The 19,894-nt window shown below is 41.9% G+C and overlaps 1 long non-coding RNA gene across 3 annotated transcripts in view; it reads left to right on the top strand.

Moving 5' to 3' along the window:
* The window catches only part of LOC130281604 (uncharacterized), a 79,449-nt gene extending 61,021 nt beyond the window's left edge, over positions 1 to 18,428 (top strand). For all 3 annotated transcript variants that reach the window (XR_008846052.1, XR_008846050.1, XR_008846051.1), the window contains 2 exons: positions 7,048 to 7,177; positions 17,251 to 18,428. This is a non-coding gene — a long non-coding RNA (uncharacterized LOC130281604). The remainder of the gene's footprint in view (positions 1 to 7,047; positions 7,178 to 17,250) is intronic.
* Positions 18,429 to 19,894: the final 1,466 nt, after the last annotated feature.

The following is a 19,894-nucleotide window of genomic DNA, read 5'->3' on the forward strand; positions in this document are numbered from 1 at the left end:
AGGCGAGGAGGAAAAAATGAAAACGTAAAAATTAAATTGTCTGAGTCCTTAAGGCCAAAATGGGCTGAGTCCTTAAGGGGTTAAAGAGGTTATCCAGGAATAGTAAAACACAGCTTATTTCTTTCAAAAACAACTCCATGTCTGTCTCCAGGTTGTGTGTGGTTTTACAACATGGTTCCATTCACTTCAATGGAACTGAGCTGGGAGCAGTTTTTGAAAGAAAGTAGCTCTGTTTTTAAATTCCTGGAATACCCCTTTAATAGTTCACAAGTCACAGTGTATCCCTGGCCTATATCTTTTAGATTTTTATTTCCACACCATAATTGCATATTTTAAAAAGTGTAATAGTTTTATTACAATTCTGAATGCAGAATTTTATCCTTCTGCCTATTAGGAGCCAAATTAATATTTTATTACTGGGTTGAAGCATTGTTTTCTGGGATCAAAGTCTTTATTGGATATTGGACCCAACACTCTGAGGTCCTTTAGGTTTCATGAAAATTTACCCTGTGCTCTGTAGCGTTCCGAGCAGCAACAGTACAGTATAGAACATGATGGACAAGGCAGGAGCGGAGCGGCTATGTAGGGCTGTGAGTAGTAGTGATCGGATTAGCAAAATTGCCAATTTCTGGGGAAATTTGAATGATTTTGATCCCTTGCTCAACCAATTCATTCTCCAATGTAATATAAACCTTAGGACAAAGAGTTATTTCCAACTCATGCTTGCTTCACTGTTTCTGTAACTAACATAGAAATTAGTGGACCGAATTTCTAAAGAAAAAAAATAACCTTTTTAACTCCCTGTCCAACCCATGACATACAATTGCGCTATGGCTCGGGTGAGGGTGTATGAAGTGTACTTCGGAGCAAAGCCTGTCCCTGTGCAGCTGATCCCCGCCCATAATGACCAACATTGAAGACATGTTCCTGACATGGAAAGAGGTGTCAGCAGAGAGCACTATGGTCAGATTGAAAGGAAATTCAAAAAGAAAAGAAATTCCTGTGGAGCATATAGCAGCTGATAAGTACTGGAAAAATTGAGATTTTTTAAATAAAAATAATTTACAAATCTAGTAGAAAGAAGAAGCCAGTACACGGCAATCCTCAGGACAAACAGCACAATAGACAAAAAGGCCAGCACATTAAAATGTTTATTGATATCTTGTTATAATTCCAATGAAAAGGCAGGTAGGGGAGTGCATCAGGTAATATCACATACAGTTCAACAGCTTGGAAAGTGGGTCCCTTCACTCCAATGCGTTTCGGGTCAAGGACCCTTAGTATGCCATGACTAAGGGTACTTGACCCGAAACGTGTTAGCGTGAAGGGACCCACTTTCCAAGCTGTTGAACTGTATGTGATATTACCTGATGCACTCCCCTACCTGCCCTTTCTATGGAATTTTAACAAGATATCAATAAACTCAGGATTTTAATGTGCTGGCCTTTTCGTTTATTGTGCTAATTTACAAATCTGTTTAACTGTGGCACCAGTTAATTAAAAACAAAAAAACAAAAAGCAGAGTACACTTGCAACCCCTTAAGGACCAGGCCAATTTTATCTTAGAATTTTTGTTTTTTCCTCCTCGCCTTCTAAAAATCATAACTCTTTTATAGTTTCATCCACAGATGATTATGAGAGCTTGTTTTTTTGCATGACCAGTTGTCCTTTGTAATGATAACACTCATTTTACCATAAAATGTATGGTGCAACAAAATAATACTAATTGTGTGACAAAATTGAAAAGAAAACCACAATTTTACAAATTTTGGAAGGTTTGTTTTCACGCTGTACAATTTACATGAAAAAGTATTATTGTACCGCAATAAAAAAAATCTCAAACATTTTAACCAAATTATTACGTTTAAAATCCCTCTATTTTGACGACCTATAGCTTTTTCACTTTTTCGTATAAGAGGCGGTATGAGGGCTTTTTTTTTGCGCCGTGATCTGTACTTTTTTTGATACATTTGCTAATATGAAACTTTTCATAAAAGTTTTATTAATTTTTTGGGGGAATAAATGTGACAAAAAAGCAGCAATTTTTGACTTTTTTCTTTTTCATGTTTACGTCGTTCACGATTTACACACGCGGCAATACCAAATATGTTTACAAAAAAATGTTTTACGCTTTTTTGGGGGTAAAATGGGAAAAAGGGACATTTTAAATTTTTTGGGGAGGGGATTTTTCTAATTTTTTAAACTTTTTTGGGGGTAAAATGGGAAAAAGGGACATTTTAAATTATTTTGGGAGGGGATTTTTCAAATTTTTTTAACTTTTTTAAAACTTTTTTTTACACTTTTTATATTTATTGCAATCACTTGATTGCAGATACTGAACAGTGCTATGCATAGGGCATAGCACTGATCAGTATTATCGGCGATCTGCTCTGATCTCAGACCAGAACAGAAGATGGAGGCAGGTGAGGGGACCTTCGTCCACCATTATGAATGATCGGATCCCCGCGGCAGGGCTGGGGGCTATCAGATCATCTATTTTAAGTGCCACACTGCCACAGATCTGTATTGATCACTGCATCTGAGGGGTTAATGGCGGACATCAAGGTGATCACTGATGTCCGCCAATACCGGTGGGTACCTGGCTGCTGACAGCAGCCGGGACTTACCGTGCATGATGCGAGCACCGGTCCAGTGTCATGGTGCGTTATGTACTACGTTACCATAACGTACATTTAAAGCAAAACTTAACCAAGGGGTTAAGTTATGCTGTTATCTACAGTAACTCCATCATGCCGTCATGATGATTTATTCTTGACCCGGTGCCCCTGAGGTCCACTTCATGAGTCTGCTGCTTACTTGTTTGCCTCTTCTGCTCTTGACTTTTTCACCTTCTCGCTCCACATGTTCAGCATGACTAATGCCAGCATCTGTTAATAGCGTTGCTAAGATGACAAATCAGATGTAAGATAGATCTTAGTCTGAGTGACTTTCCTCCATATACTTTTATACTTTATAGACCCCTTCAAAGCATTGATACAATTTGTGACCAGGCCTTCTGCAACAATGTATTCTATCAAAGGTCTTCCTGAAATAATTGATCTCTCAGGAGAATGCTACCAAAGAATGGAGATCTTGAACTATTGTTTGGAAAAGGCCATGGACAGAGAGAGTACACAAAGATGACATGTTTAGTGTTAACAATGAAATCCAATGTTATATGTTGAGAATAGAGACGTTTGTTTCTCTGTTATACTGTAAGCCCTGAGCATTAACATCAATTAATGCAAGGATCATGTAACTTAAAGGGGTACTCCAGCGCTAAGACATCTCATCCCATATCCAAAAAATAGGGAATAAGATGCCTGATTGCCGGGGTCCCACTGCTGGGGACCCCTGTGATCTTGCACCCCGTTAAAATCAGTCCACGGGGCATGTTCGCTCCGGGTCTGATTACTGTGATCACTGGGATGGAGCACTGTGATGTGTGGCTCTGCCCCCATGTGATCGTCAATGCTTCATCCCCGTGATCGCCCGTAATCAGACCCGGAGGGAACACGCTCCGGGGACTGATTCTAACGGGGTGCTGCGTGCAAGATCACGGGGGTCCCCAGCGGTGGGACCCCCGCGATCAGGAAATCTTATCCCCTATCCTTTGGATAGGGGATAAGATGTCTTAGCGCCGGAGTACCCCTTTAAGGAGAGCACTTAAAGCAACTGCTGAGAATGAGTGTGGTCATTTGTAGACAACATGTAACTGTTTACAGTAAAGCAAATTGCTAATCCACTTAATACTGTACATTAAAGGGAAACTGCTCTGGTACAAAAAAAAAATCATTCTAAAATTCAAATGAGGGCATTTTGATTTAAAGGGGTTATCCAAGAGAAGATGACTTTAGAACTTACCTACCAGACAGTAATGGACATACTTACCAAGGATCTGTGCTTGTTTCGGTGGTAAATATCCTGAGTCCCCCATAACGCTGCTGCTTTGTTTGTGTGAACTGGCTATTTCCTGTTACTGTGCCCTCCCTCTAGACACCTATAGACTAAGGCACCTCTCCTATACAAGTAGATTCAAGATCAACGTGAAACTTTCATTTTTGGCTAAAAGTCTGCTATTAACTTCTATTGTGGACAATGGAGGGGAATTCTTCTTATTATGACACGTCTCTGGTAAGTGGGAGCTAGACTACTGGACTGTAATTTTTGAATTTCTAAATGTAAGGTCTCCATTGCTGCAATGATGATTTTGGTAAGCTGGGAATGGTTTCGTATTTATTATAATCAACATTATCATGGTGTATTATGATTATCTTACAAAGTGACCATGGAATGAATAAAAAAAAAAAAGTGCAACAACTTAGGTTAAAATCATATCTCATTGTGCTCTACATCATCCTGATTGTAGTTCAAGGTGACAAGTACCAGACAAAGCATACGAGTAAATAGATTGTTAAGATTATAGATGGCACATTGCTGCCATCATCTGAAATTGCATTGTTCAATGTAGTTAGGTTGCAGAGACTTGTTACCTAAAAACAGCTCATATTTCCATTTCCTTTTTTGGTAGAACACAGTAATGTGGCTGAGAACTACATTTGGGGTAAAAGTGGCCTAACTTTTAAACTAGGCTAGCTATGAAAATAGCCTGGCAACAGTGTAGTGTCCCAGTACAGAAGGTTCCCTTTTGTACCACTGCCAGTCCTATTGGGCAGACTCAGTCAATGTCCACTGGCCCCATACTCCTCAGAACTCTCTCTACCATATTAAAGGGGTAATCCAGTGGAAAACATTTTTTTTAAATCAATTAATTGCTTCTATTAAAACATCCTAATCCTTCCAGTACTTATCAGCTGCTTAATACTGCAGATTTATTTTCTGTCTGTCCACAGTGTTCTCTGCTGACACCTCTGTCCATTTTAGGAACTATCCAGAGCAGCATTTGTCTGCCATGGGGATTTTCTCCTGCTCTGGACAGAGGTGTCAGCAGAGAGCATTGTGGGCAGACAGAAAATAAATCCAAAAAGAATTTGCTGCTAATAAGTACTGGAAGGATTAAGATTTTCTAATAGAAGTAATTTACAAATATGTTTAACTTTCTGGCACCAGTTGATTAAAAAAAAAAAGTTTTCCATCAGAGTACCCCTTTAAGTTATGTATGGGTTAATGCAACGTTATGTTATGTATTAATATGTTATTGTGCCTTTAAACACTGTTGCTAATGGCTATGTTACCAAGGAAAGTGTAAGGGGAGGTTGTGACTTATCTGGCTAATGGGATCCCTCCCAAATTGCTCCCTTTTATACCAGAGAGGAGCTAGAGTGCTAGTCAGTGCATGCTGAGGTACAGCTTGTGTAAGGACCTAAGAAGTTTGTCTGGTGTTCCTGAAGAAGGCCCAAGGCCTTATCATGCAGTCCCGCATTTGCTGCAAGTTAACCCCTGCAGGTGAAAGTCAAAGCCAGGTGGTAAGCACAAATACAGGGGAGAAGTCTAGTCAAGATAGTCAGCGTGGGTTGCATAAGTCAGTCCAAGTCCATTACAAGTCCCAGCAAGCAATAAGCTTTCTAAAGTTCACCGTGCATCTCCTTGGGCCTAAACTGAGCTGTAAAGAGTTTAACACCTTGTCTGCCTCAGTAAAAAGCTGTTGTTCCGTAACCTTGCATTGGAATGATTATTTCCCCTGCACCTGGCCCAGAAATCATTGGCTATACCTCAGGTGGTGAATTAGGTAAACCACACCTTGGCACCACGAACACAAAGGGGTTAATGCCATCTGCCCTAAGGGTTAATAACATCTGCCCTTCCAACACCCTCACCACAACAGCACTATTATAACAGAAGGGATGATGAACACATGGTATTTTGGTGCTTGAATGTTTTATATGATGAGAAAGTAACACTGAGATTATGTCTGGGTAGCCCAGCATACATTGAAGCTAGAAGCAAGGTCACATGACCCCAGGTTAGCCAATCATTGCTTGCATTATTTGACATACAGCTCCCAAGACAATCAGGAGACAGCATTGGGGTATAAGAGGCTGATAAAACCCTATGCACTACATTGTGGCTACCATTTTGGAGAAAAAGGTGAGCAAAGAGCAGTGCACAACTGTAGACCTACTGATTCCAGAAAGCCTTCACACATACAATTGAAAGCAATTTTATTAACGCATTGTACAGTGGGCTGACCTCAGACAGTAACCTGTCACCTGCATTATTCTGCCCAGTTGCTGCACTACAAATTCCAGCAGTGTGACTGCAAGACAAGCCCATAGAAAGCTATCTCGCTGCAATACAATGCAAGTTTAGCAGAGGGCTGACCTGCGTTTTAACATAAATACAAATTAAAAGCATTGAGAGTGAACATGGATTAGGCATCTTAGACCAAGTTACCTGTATGTTCTGGGTTTAATCAAACCTATAGCATTTCTGCCTGGTTGTAACTTAAATATGCTTTAAACACATTGGGGGAGATTCATCAAAACCTGTCCAGAGGAAAAGTTGCCCAGTTGCCAATAGCAACCAATCAGATCGCTTCTTTCATTTTTAACAAGGCCTCTGCAAAATGAAAGAAGCGATCTGATTGGTTGCTATGGGCAACTCAGCAACTTTTCCTCTGCACATGTTATGATAAATCTCCCCCATTGAGAGTCAACTTTTATGCCAAATTACCTGTATTTTCTGGGTTTAATCCAACACATAGCATTTGTAGCTGGGTTTAACATAAATATACATTTCTAGCGTTGAGAATGAACATGAAATAGGCCTTACTTCTTCTCCTTTCTGCCATGTTGCAGATGTTATTTAAGCAGGTTCTTCAGAACTAAACCACCTTAGGTTCAAGTTCTAGCTTAACCAAACTTTAGCAAAGTTCTGACCGAACTTGGGTTCTGTGGGTTCAGTTCACTCTACTGAACAGCATTGTTTCCTTGATGTTCCAGGGACCTTGGTCTGGAACATTTTAAAACCACTACTACTACTACTACTACTACTACTATTCTGCTTATTGAGCCCCTTTATGAACAGCCTGAGTGTTGTCTATTTGTCTATCTTCTCATTGCACTTGCTGCTGTTTTTGTCTTACAGGATATCAGTGTCTGAGCCACATCTTCAGATGAATGTGTCTTGAGAATAGCAAACAGGGATTGGTGGGGCCGTTTGTCCTCCTGCAGTCCATGAGCAACTGATTGGCCAGCTCCTCTGCTCATTCTGCCAGGTAACGAACTGTTGGCCATGTCTGGTGTGGGGTGTGCAGGTCTCAGCTTGTATATCATTGAGAAGTGGGACAGAGAAGCGCAGCTGAACAATTGAGGTCTTACACTTCCTGGGCTGGACACAGAGTGGCAGGCATTCACTGAGCATTGAGACATACAGCGTAAGTCTCCTGTTTAATAGTTTTCATGAGGGCCGGACTGGGGATAAAATGCAGCCCTGGAAATAATTTCCTACCAGCCCCACAGCATTGCAGCATTGTGGCAGCCGCCGGCAGGGCTGCCATCAGAAATTTTGGGGCCCCTTATACAGCTTAAGGCATGGGCCCCTCCCCTTGACTCCCCCCCCCCCCACCCAAGGGCTTGCCCGCTATTTTCCCAATTATCAATAAAAAAAAAATGTAAACCACAGGACAAGAAAAACAAGAGCCCTTTAGTTCAATGGAGAAAGACAGAGGAAATATTATCACCATACATATTACCATCATACTGTTACTAACCAAATTCTGTATACTGAGACCAATATTACCAATAATACCAGTATACAAGGAGGAATATTATCACCATACATATTGCCATCATACTGTTACTGTATAGTGGTAGATATTAGCTCTACACAGGCTCTGCAGACCATATAAGGGATTACTTACAGTTACATTAGGTGACGTCTTCTCTGATTGGAGGCATTCACTTTCCGTTTTCTTCTCCTTCCGGCCCAGACCATCATGACGACTTCTTCCTTTCACAATTTGTCTCCACAGAACCTGCCAGACAAACATTTTAGGCTCCACACTTTTCCTGTACCTATAACGTTCCATACAGTAATATTAGAGTGGCTAGATAAGTGTGTTGGGGAAGAGTAGGTAGGTCCGTCCCCCACCCATTAGGTAGTTAGGTCGCTCCAGAAAGTGGACAGGTCCCTTCACATAGTTTCCCTCATTACACAGGTGCCCGGAGTAGGGAGGTACCACCTGTAGGTAGGTCCCCGTGTACATAGCTGCCCCCTGTAGATAGCTACACCCTGTATGTAGATCCCCCTTTATATAGTTTCAGTACCCCATATACAGTATTATCCTCCTCTTTAGGTGTTAGCAGCAGCCCCCTTTAGGTAGTGATAGCCAGCAGCAGCAGCCCCCTTTAGGTAGTGATAGCCAGCAGCAGCAGCCCCCTTTAGGTAGTGATAGCCAGCAGCAGCCCCCTTTAGGTAGTGATAGCCAGCAGCAGCAGCCCCCTTTAGGTAGCGATAGCCAGCAGCAGCAGCCCCCTTTAGGTAGTGGTAGCCAGCAGAACCCCCCTTAGGTCGTTATAAGTAGCCCCCTTAGAAAGGAATAGAAGAAGAAAAAACATATTTACCTGGTTCCCGTGCGGTCCATGGCCTCTTCTCTTCTGTCTTCTTCATCAGTCTGATCCGGCACATCATGATGACGTCATTCATGTGCCGGAGCGCAGAGGACGGAAGCCCGGGCCTCTTGTCGGCGCCTGCACAATGTGGGCGGCCCACAAGAGTGACTGACAGGGCGGGGAGCCAACGACTCTTCGCTTTGTCAATCAGCCGAGCCTGAGCGCCGCATTGAACTATAGGCGCTTCTGTAAAACGCCCTTATAGTTCAATGCGTCCTGGACTGGCCATGGAAGCAGGAGACGGCTGTGCACAGCGCAGCACGCAGGACAACGCAGGAGCCAGAAGTAGCGTGGACCCCGAGCCCCGGGACCAGTTAATTATAAAACCGGGGATGGGGGAGGCAATGGGGCGGGGGCGGGGGCGGCATCACAGGCAGCAGTGAAGATCGTCACTAATCTTCGCTGCTGCTTCTAGGAGTTTCAAAACTACAACTCCCAGCATGCCCAGACAGCCTTTGGCTGTCTGGACATGCTGGGAGTTGTAGTTTTGCAATATCTGGAGGGCCACAGTTTGGAGACCACTGTGCAATGGTCTCCAATCTGTGCTCTTCCAGATGTTGCAAAACTACGACTCTCAGCATGCCCAGACAGTCCAGGCATGCTGGGAGTTGTAGTTCTGTAACATCTGACCCTGCAGCTGTTGCCAAACTACAACTCCCAGCATGCCTAGGCAGTCTGGGCTTGCTTGGAGATGAAGTTTTGCAACATCTGGAGGGCCACAGTTTGGAGACCACTACACAGTGGTCCCCAATCTGTTCTCCTCCAGTTGTTGCAAAACTACAACTCCAAGCATGCCCAGACTGCCTAGGCATGCTGGGAGTTGTAGTTTTGCAACAACTGGAGGCACACTGGGAAAAATTATCTGTTTTCTAACTCAGTGTTTCCCAACCCGTGTGTCTCCAGCTGTTGCAAAACTATAACTCCCAGCATGCACTGACAGAACATGCATGCTGGGAGTTTTAGATTTGCAAAAGCTGGAGGCACATGGGTTGGGAAACACTGAGTTAAGTAACAAACTCTGTGTTTTGCAACCAGTGTGCCTCCAGCTGTTGCAAAACTACAAGTCCCAGCATGTCCTTCTAATGCAACAAAGGGGACCTATGAGTGGAGGGTAAATCCAATATTATTAACATTTGACCGCTAAGCGGTCACTGAGACCCTAAATTTCCCACCCAATATAAAACTTAACGTTTAATGAGCCAAGATTAAAATAACCTCACACATATTGATCCATAATGCATTGATTGGCATGACACTGCATGCTATAGAAGTGAATTGAAAAAATAGACTGTGGCTGCAGTCCACAGTCTATAGTGTGAGACAATTAAAAATCTAACACATTGCCCGCCCGCCCGACGTTTCGCCACAGGCTGTGGCTTTATCAAGGGCTAAGAGGCAAATGGCGTGCAAACAAGCCTTGCAGGGGTTTAAATAACCTCCTGTCTCTAACGTCATTAGAACATGTCACTTCCTGTATTAACATGACATCTCATTGGTTACAATCACATGCAAACTAATGATTGACCGCTTCCTGGCCAATAGAATTTGGACCAGGATGCATCTTGCTATATTCGTTTGATTGACAGCATCCTTGACCAACCAGCTGAGACCAATCAAGCTTCTGAACTCCTCATTGGTGCCGGAAGCTGTACACGTATGTGCGCCAACGGTCCTGCGCTAACTGATAGCTTCCCGAACCTCCGATATGAACGCATGCGCAATACGGATGCGCAGAAGAACGTGCGCGAGTACTTAGTCATATACAGCCACTGCTGGGAGGCTGCGCGACAGACATATGCGCCGGTACTTAGCCGATTTGGCATGTGATTCACACATGGCTGTTGTGATAGAGCTGTAATACACAATATAACCACTCATGTGAACAACGACTGCATAGCAAGTAATAACTAATTCGAGAACACTAATTAGGTTACTATCTGGTAATAGGGCGACCAACCTAGCAACGTAGGTATAGTATCAAGTAAAAATATGTTATTCATAATACCGCTGAATTAGTGTAATCGATAGTAAAAAAGGGGGGAGCAAATACTCATCTGTTCTACATAGATATAGTCATAATTAATATCATCAACGGAAGTAATTCATAAATAGGATTAATAAAGGCTTATAGCGGCTCTTCTATATAGTACCAATTGTAATAAGTGATTCCTGTCCTACAAGAAGGCTGCATAGGTGAAGCCTTCATTCAGTCCATTTGGGCTTTGGGATTTTAATCTCCAAATCCATCGGGCTTCTTCTTGAAGCAGTCTGGTGTTAAGATTGCCACGTCTCGGACCCAGTTTGCACTGGGTAATGCCACAGAAACGTAATTCAAAGGGAGCATCATTGTGTACAGTCCTCATATGCCTAGCAATTGGCGTATCTTGATAGGTGTTAATAGTACTCATGTGTTTTGAAATACGTCTACGCAATTGTTGGACTGTCTTTCCTACATAGATTTTAGGACAATTGCATGTGGCTACACTACCCCCATCGTTTGACAGGTGATGAAGTCCCTAATTTGATATTTCCGATTATCAATCGGATTAGAGAATTCTTTTGTACGTGGCATAAATTTGCAAAAATTGCACCGTCCACATGGATGTGATCCTTGGATTGATGATTTCAACCAACTGGATGCAGACTCCTCTGCATAAAAACTCCTAACTATTTGATTTTGAATATTAGGTCCTCTACGATAGGTTATGGAAGGGTGAGTAGAGATCACCTCCCTAAGGTCATTGTCCACCTGTAAAATAGACCAATATTTCCTAAGTATATTCATGATTTTTTGATTGTGTTGATCAAAAGTTCCGATACACCTAATGATCTTTTGGCCACTGTTGTCTTTAGCCAATTTATGATCACGTAATAATTCAGATCTCGGAGTCGCCCTAGCTCTGGCGAAGGCCTTGTGAAGGACTTTCTTAGGATAACCTCTATTGGTGAAGCGTCTATACAGGAGATCACATTCTTCTTGAAATTTAAGAGGATCAGAGCAATTCCTTTTGGCTCGTAGATATTGACTGATTGGGATACCTTTCTTCAATGGTACAGGATGATGACTTTTCCAATTAAGAAAACTATTGGTTGACGTAGGTTTACGATATATGGAAGTGTGAATGTGACCAAGTGAATCAATAGTGATAGTGAGGTCAAGAAAATGAAGAAATTTATCGTGAATTTCAGAAGTAAAGTGCATATTAATATGATTAGTGTTCAGTGCTTGAACAAAGGATTGAAATAATTGTGTAGTGCTGTCCCAAAAAATCAATATATCATCTATATAACGACCCCAAAATAAAATGTGAGAATTGAATTCTTGAAAAGTGTCAGAGAAAACGTGAGTGTCTTCCCACCACCCTAAGAATAAATTAGAATAATTCGGTGCACAAGGGGTGCCCATAGCAGTGCCCTTCAACTGAAAATAAAAGTGCCTATCGAAAAGGAAAAAATTGTGAGTAAGTAGAAAACGTAATAGGGTCAAAACAAATTTGTTGTGTGCTGTATACTGAAGACCTTTAGTAGTTAAAAAATGTTGTACAGCATGAAGTCCCTGTTCATGTTGAATGTTTGTATAAAGAGATTCCACATCCAAACTAGCTATAAGAGTACCTGGAGGGAATGTGATCTCCTGTAATTTCTTCACAGTATCCTTGGTATCCTTAATAAAGGACGGAAGAGAGGAAACAAAAGGGGTCAAGAACTGATCTACATAGTGACTGATATTTTGTGTAATATTGTCACACCCTGAAACAATGGGTCTGCCAGGGATAGGGGAACTCCGTTTGTGCACCTTGGGAAGAGCGTAAAAGGTGGCTATTGTTGGCGATGGATTAAAGAGATATTTAAATTCTTCTTCTGTTATCAATTGGTCTATTCTTGCCTCTTGTAAAATTGTACGTAAATTCTGATTAAACTCCTGAAGTGGGTTATGGTCAAGTTTACGATATGTATCTTCATCATTCAACAGTCTCATCACCATAGCCTTATAATAACTTTTATCCATCAGGACAATGTTTCCTCCTTTATCAGAGGGTTTGCAAACAATCTCATTATTTTGTTGTATTTCATCAAGTGCTCGGATTTCTTCCGTAGATAAGTTAGATGGAATATGGGGAGTCCTTGACCTTAGGGAACTGATCTCGTGTGTAACCATCTTAACGAAAGTATCAATATTAGAGTATTGTGACAAGGATGGTGTAAAACTTGACTTGGGTTTGAGATTAGAGAAGGGAGCTTCAACTGAGACAATTCCTGTCTCACTTTCTTCTTCTAGCTGTTCTAGCATAGTAACAACTTGCTGATCCTGTTGTCTGTTCACAGCAGGATTGGTAGCAAGATTTTTAGCAAGATTTTTGTGAAATTTGTGCAGAGCGAGCTTCCTGCCAAATAAATTTATATCTTTAGTCCAAGTAAAAATATTGCAAGGTGGTGTAGGGGTAAATGATAACCCCTTTTGTAATACGGACAAATGATGTTCATTCAGAACTAGGGATGACAGGTTACAAATTTGCAATTGGTCACTGGTAGCATCAGTTATTGTCTGGGAATTGGATTGTATCCCCATTTGTCGCGATCCCTCAATTGGACGCCTGGTTCTAAAAAAGGATGAGGAGGATTCTGTGGTAGTCCTCCCATATGGGTAATCGTTGGAATGCCAGGTGCCCGTGGGGGAGCTGTTGTTACTATAGGACCAGGTATCACTGGGGTCATATGTACCTCTGCAGGATTGGGTATAGCAGAGGATAAAAATCCATGTGAGTGCATGGAGGGATGACCACCTCCTTGAGTAATATGAGGTGGGCATGGTTGTGAATAGCCTTGTGGTCTAGGGGTATTCTCAGATTTAAAAGTACCAGTATTTTTTCTGTATGGTTGACGTCTCCCTTTTGTTTCCTCTCTTCCGTCCTTTATTAAGGATACCAAGGATACTGTGAAGAAATTACAGGAGATCACATTCCCTCCAGGTACTCTTATAGCTAGTTTGGATGTGGAATCTCTTTATACAAACATTCAACATGAACAGGGACTTCATGCTGTACAACATTTTTTAACTACTAAAGGTCTTCAGTATACAGCACACAACAAATTTGTTTTGACCCTATTACGTTTTCTACTTACTCACAATTTTTTCCTTTTCGATAGGCACTTTTATTTTCAGTTGAAGGGCACTGCTATGGGCACTCCTTGTGCACCGAATTATTCTAATTTATTCTTAGGGTGGTGGGAAGACACTCACGTTTTCTCTGACACTTTTCAAGAATTCAATTCTCACATTTTATTTTGGGGTCGTTATATAGATGATATATTGATTTTTTGGGACAGCACTACACAATTATTTCAATCCTTTGTTCAAGCACTGAACACTAATCATATTAATATGCACTTTACTTCTGAAATTCACGATAAATTTCTTCATTTTCTTGACCTCACTATCACTATTGATTCACTTGGTCACATTCACACTTCCATATATCGTAAACCTACGTCAACCAATAGTTTTTCTTAATTGGAAAAGTCATCATCCTGTACCATTGAAGAAAGGTATCCCAATCAGTCAATATCTACGAGCCAAAAGGAATTGCTCTGATCCTTTTAAATTTCAAGAAGAATGTGATCTCCTGTATAGACGCTTCACCAATAGAGGTTATCCTAAGAAAGTCCTTCACAAGGCCTTCGCCAGAGCTAGGGCGACTCCGAGATCTGAATTATTACGTGATCATAAATTGGCTAAAGACAACAGTGGCCAAAAGATCATTAGGTGTATCGGAACTTTTGATCAACACAATCAAAAAATCATGAATATACTTAGGAAATATTGGTCTATTTTACAGGTGGACAATGACCTTAGGGAGGTGATCTCTACTCACCCTTCCATAACCTATCGTAGAGGACCTAATATTCAAAATCAAATAGTTAGGAGTTTTTATGCAGAGGAGTCTGCATCCAGTTGGTTGAAATCATCAATCCAAGGATCACATCCATGTGGACGGTGCAATTTTTGCAAATTTATGCCACGTACAAAAGAATTCTCTAATCCGATTGATAATCGGAAATATCAAATTAGGGACTTCATCACCTGTCAAACGATGGGGGTAGTGTACCTAGCCACATGCAATTGTCCTAAAATCTATGTAGGAAAGACAGTCCAACAATTGCGTAGACGTATTTCAAAACACATGAGTACTATTAACACCTATCAAGATACGCCAATTGCTAGGCATATGAGGACTGTACACAATGATGCTCCCTTTGAATTACGTTTCTGTGGCATTACCCAGTGCAAACTGGGTCCGAGACGTGGCAATCTTAACACCAGACTGCTTCAAGAAGAAGCCCGATGGATTTGGAGATTAAAATCCCAAAGCCCAAATGGACTGAATGAAGGCTTCACCTATGCAGCCTTCTTGTAGGACAGGAATCACTTATTACAATTGGTACTATATAGAAGAGCCGCTATAAGCCTTTATTAATCCTATTTATGAATTACTTCCGTTGATGATATTAATTATGACTATATCTATGTAGAACAGATGAGTATTTGCTCCCCCCTTTTTTACTATCGATTACACTAATTCAGCGGTATTATGAATAACATATTTTTACTTGATACTATACCTACGTTGCTAGGTTGGTCGCCCTATTACCAGATAGTAACCTAATTAGTGTTCTCAAATTAGTTATTACTTGCTATGCAGTCGTTGTTCACATGAGTGGTTATATTGTGTATTACAGCTCTATCACAACAGCCATGTGTGAATCACATGCCAAATCGGCTAAGTACCGGCGCATATGTCTGTCGCGCAGCCTCCCAGCAGTGGCTGTATATGACTAAGTACTCGCGCACGTTCTTCTGCGCATCCGTATTGCGCATGCGTTCATATCGGAGGTTCGGGAAGCTATCAGTTAGCGCAGGACCGTTGGCGCACATACGTGTACAGCTTCCGGCACCAATGAGGAGTTCAGAAGCTTGATTGGTCTCAGCTGGTTGGTCAAGGATGCTGTCAATCAAACGAATATAGCAAGATGCATCCTGGTCCAAATTCTATTGGCCAGGAAGCGGTCAATCATTAGTTTGCATGTGATTGTAACCAATGAGATGTCATGTTAATACAGGAAGTGACATGTTCTAATGACGTTAGAGACAGGAGGTTATTTAAACCCCTGCAAGGCTTGTTTGCACGCCATTTGCCTCTTAGCCCTTGATAAAGCCACAGCCTGTGGCGAAACGTCGGGCGGGCGGGCAATGTGTTAGATTTTTAATTGTCTCACACTATAGACTGTGGACTGCAGCCACAGTCTATTTTTTCAATTCACTTCTATAGCATGCAGTGTCATGCCAATCAATGCATTATGGATCAATATGTGTGAGGTTATTTTAATCTTGGCTCATTAAACGTTAAGTTTTATATTGGGTGGGAAATTTAGGGTCTCAGTGACCGCTTAGCGGTCAAATGTTAATAAGCATGTCCTTCTGTCACTGCACGCTGAGAAATGTAGTTTTGCAACAGCTGGAGGTTTGCCCGGCTATGTGCTGACATGTACTTGCCAGTGCATGGCCAGTATTTGTCGGCGCTTTCGCATACCAACGCTCAACCCATGGCGTACCCCTATGGGTACGTGTACCACGGGTTGAGAACCCAGGCCTCTGGTTGTTGGTCTGACTCTTTTTTAGAAAAGGTGTATGTTAGACAACTTTTCACACTAAAGGGAGCGGCACCTTATTCATCATTACGCTGTGCATTATTGATGAATAAGGCACACGCTAGTCAAAGTATAGACAAAAAAAAAGGGTGTAAATTTGATCTAACATAGACATTTCTTGATAAATCTCCCACTATATGTCTTTTACTTATTTCTCGTGTACATCAGCACAAGTAAGTCTCCTTCCCCCCAGGAAGTAGCTGTAGATTTGGTTTCCAAAAAGTTCCCTAGTCTGTTTCCTTCCACCTCTGGCAGCCATAAATAAAGTCCCCAGTAGGTTCTCCTATAAATAGATAGATAAAAACTGTATCATGTGCTCTGATGCAGTCTGTAGAAATAGGACTTACTCACAAGTCAATTCTCAGAAGTAGTATTTATTTGTTTATTGATTTGCTACAGAATAGTCTATAACCCCTCCCTGACAAACAACAAGAATGCAATTGTGACCAAAATTAGGAAAGAAGATCCAGCAGTTTGAAGATTGACTAAGCATGCATGTCCACCAGCACTCAGCGCAGTAGATGGACATGTACATTACTATAGAATTTGGCCACCAGGTGGCGCCATACTGTGTAAGTAAAAAGTGCAAGTAGATATAAAACATTTCAGTGAGTCAATTTTTTTGTAAACATTGCTCATTTTTAATAATATTTACACAATATTTTCCGAACCACTGTAAAAGGGTGACTATGTGGACTATTAACTCTTTCTAACTTCTGCTATGTGATTATGAATTTTTCTCTTTATGACTCCAAAAATGGTAACTTTTCAAATAGTGAAATAAAAGTTAGATTTTAAACACTGTGTTTTCCAATGCAGAAGTATTTAGTGTTTCCATTGGCCCAGACATGAACCATTTTTAGATAAAACATCCATATTTTACTGTCAGTGTTGCACTTTCCATAAAGAAATGTCTGCGGTCTAATCACAAAGTCGAGGATAACAATTTGGTTTCTATTTTACATTGCAGCAAATATCTGAGGACAGAACATGCAATGTATTCTTACAGTGACAGCTACAGCGTTGAAAATCAGCAGGTGCCAATTTGATTGAACCTTCTTTTGAGTTTCCCCATGTAAATAACATCTTAAGTAATCTGCCATCAGACACAAGTTACTCCTTCCACTAAAGAAGAAAAAGCTTTTTGGAGACTTGAATTCAGGAACCTGTATACAAGTGATGAGAAGGGGATATTGAACACGAGGGTCCTGGCCAGGGAGAACTGCATTGGAATTCATGCTGCATTCTTCCGTACTCATTAAATGGTTCTTGTGTACCAAAAAATGTTTTAAATGAAATTTGAAGGGACAGCAGTGACAGAAATCTCAAATAACCTATGAACTCTTTCCAAGTATAGAGGTTATTTTTGTAATATTTTTGTTCAGAATGTTAACTATTTCACAAAGGTTCTGTTAACCCTTTGGCATACATCTGTAGCTTCATACGTGTAAAACAACACGTTAACCACTGTTATTAAGTATGTTCAGATTATCTCTAAAAATAACCCATCATACCAAAGGGACATGACCTGTCATTATCACAATACACTGAATAGGTAAATGCAATACTGATGAGCGCAGCCAGAAAATCAACAATAAAATGAAATGATCTGCATTCACATAATGTATTTCTTATTGGTGTTGTTCACTTTTCCATCTAGACAAGACTGGCCTGAAGGGTATGATGCATCCATACAGAGTTTACTTCCCAGGCATCTTCTACTACTCCATTTTGCATGACATATTTTCCATAACAGCCACAATGCAACTGATGGCACCCACAATGCCCTGTGACAGCCATACTGCTGCTTCAACAGCCACAGTACACCCCATAGCAGCCACTCTGCTTTCATGAGCACAACGGTGGCCCTCATGAAAGACTCAAACAGCGGCAGGTTATGAAATGGACAGTTTAGGCAGCCGTCTTGGAGTTCCATTCCCAAACCACCCACCATATCAAAAGGAAGAAAGTTCCATTGCATTTAAAGTGTGGGCGCCATAGTGCCTGAGCTGCCGTGGGCTGCTCTTAAAGGGGTACTGTGGGAAACTGAAAATATTCCCCTATCCACAGTATAGGGAATAAAAGAGTGATCAAGCGAGTGGTTTCTGACTGCAGGGACCGCAATCTCCTGTATCATGCCCTACTACTTAACCATCCTAGGTGCGCTTTTGCCCCCACCCTTGGAGAGGAGCTCTTTACGGTACAACTGAAGTGTTCTCTTTATTTTGTGAGTCAGTGTGATTAAAAAGATACCCATGGTTATAAGCTGTTACGCCGAGCGCTCCGGGTCCCTGCTCCTCCCCGGAGCGCTCGCGGTGTTCTCCTCTCTGCAGCACCCCGGTCAGACCCGCTGACCGGGAGCACTGCACTGTCACTGCCGGCGGGGATGCGACCCGCGTAGCGGGACGCGCCCGCCCGTGGGTCGCATCCCAATCTACTCACCTGTCCCGTTCCCCGGCTGTCACGTCCCGGCACGTGCGGCCCTGCTCTCTAGGGCGCGCACGTGCTGGCTCTCTGAGATTTAAAGGGCCAGTGCACAACTAATTGGTGCCTGGCCAATCAGCGTCAATTAGCTTCCCTGCACCATGTATATAAAAACCCACTTCCCCTTCCTGTCCTTGCCGGATCTGGTTGCCTTGTGCCTAGTGAAAGCGTTTGTGTGTGTGTCCATTACCAGTGTTTCCAGACCTTCTGCCGTTGCCCTTGACTACGAACCTTTGCCGCCTGCCCTGACCTTCTGCTACATCTGACCTCACCCCTGTCTAGTCCTCTTGTACCACGCCAGTCTCAGCAGTCAGTGAGGTTGAGCTGCTACCGGTGGACATGACCTGGTTGCTACCGCCGCAGCAAGACCATCCCGCTTTGCGGCGGGCTCTGGTGAAAACCAGTAGCAACTTAGAACGGGTCCTCTGGTATGGTCCACGCCAATCCCTCACTGACACAGAGTATCCACCACCAGCCTGCCGAATCCTGACACACGCTTTTCTACTTTTGAACATGTTTTTAAAAAGAATTCAAACTTTTTTAACAAAATAAGTATGTCTTTCTTTTTTCATATACGGGGCTGTATGGGGCTCATTTTTTGTGCTACGATCTGTAGTTTTTAGCTTCTTTCATCAGTTTTTGACCTTTTTTTTATTCCATTTTTTCTGGGATGTACTGTGACTGTTCACCGTACGGGATCAATAATGCTATATTTTAATAGCTAGGACATTTTTTCATGTGGTGGTACAAAATATGTTTATTTATTTATAATACATTTTTTAAGTCCCCACAGGAAACAATTTATAGCAATCTATTGAATGCTATTACTGTTCAGTGCTATTCTTTGGTATATCACTAATCAATGATATCTGCAATCCAGAAGGAAGGAAGATCATACCAGGGGATAGCAACAGAGGAGCATGGAGAATGTAAACAGAGCTCCTGTCACCATCTTAACTCATCAGACCATTGCAATCATGCAGTGGGTGGTCAGATGAGTCTCAGAAAGCCTCCCCCCTCCTTATGCTTTAGATGTTGAGCATCACATATATTCTATTCTCGCCCACTCCCCTTTCCCTCCCTACTTATGTACCTGCCCTAGGCAACGGGTCCGTAACCACGATGACAGT

Source organism: Hyla sarda, chromosome 7, assembly GCF_029499605.1.
Source record: "Hyla sarda isolate aHylSar1 chromosome 7, aHylSar1.hap1, whole genome shotgun sequence".
Classification (NCBI taxonomy): Eukaryota; Metazoa; Chordata; class Amphibia; order Anura; family Hylidae; genus Hyla; species Hyla sarda.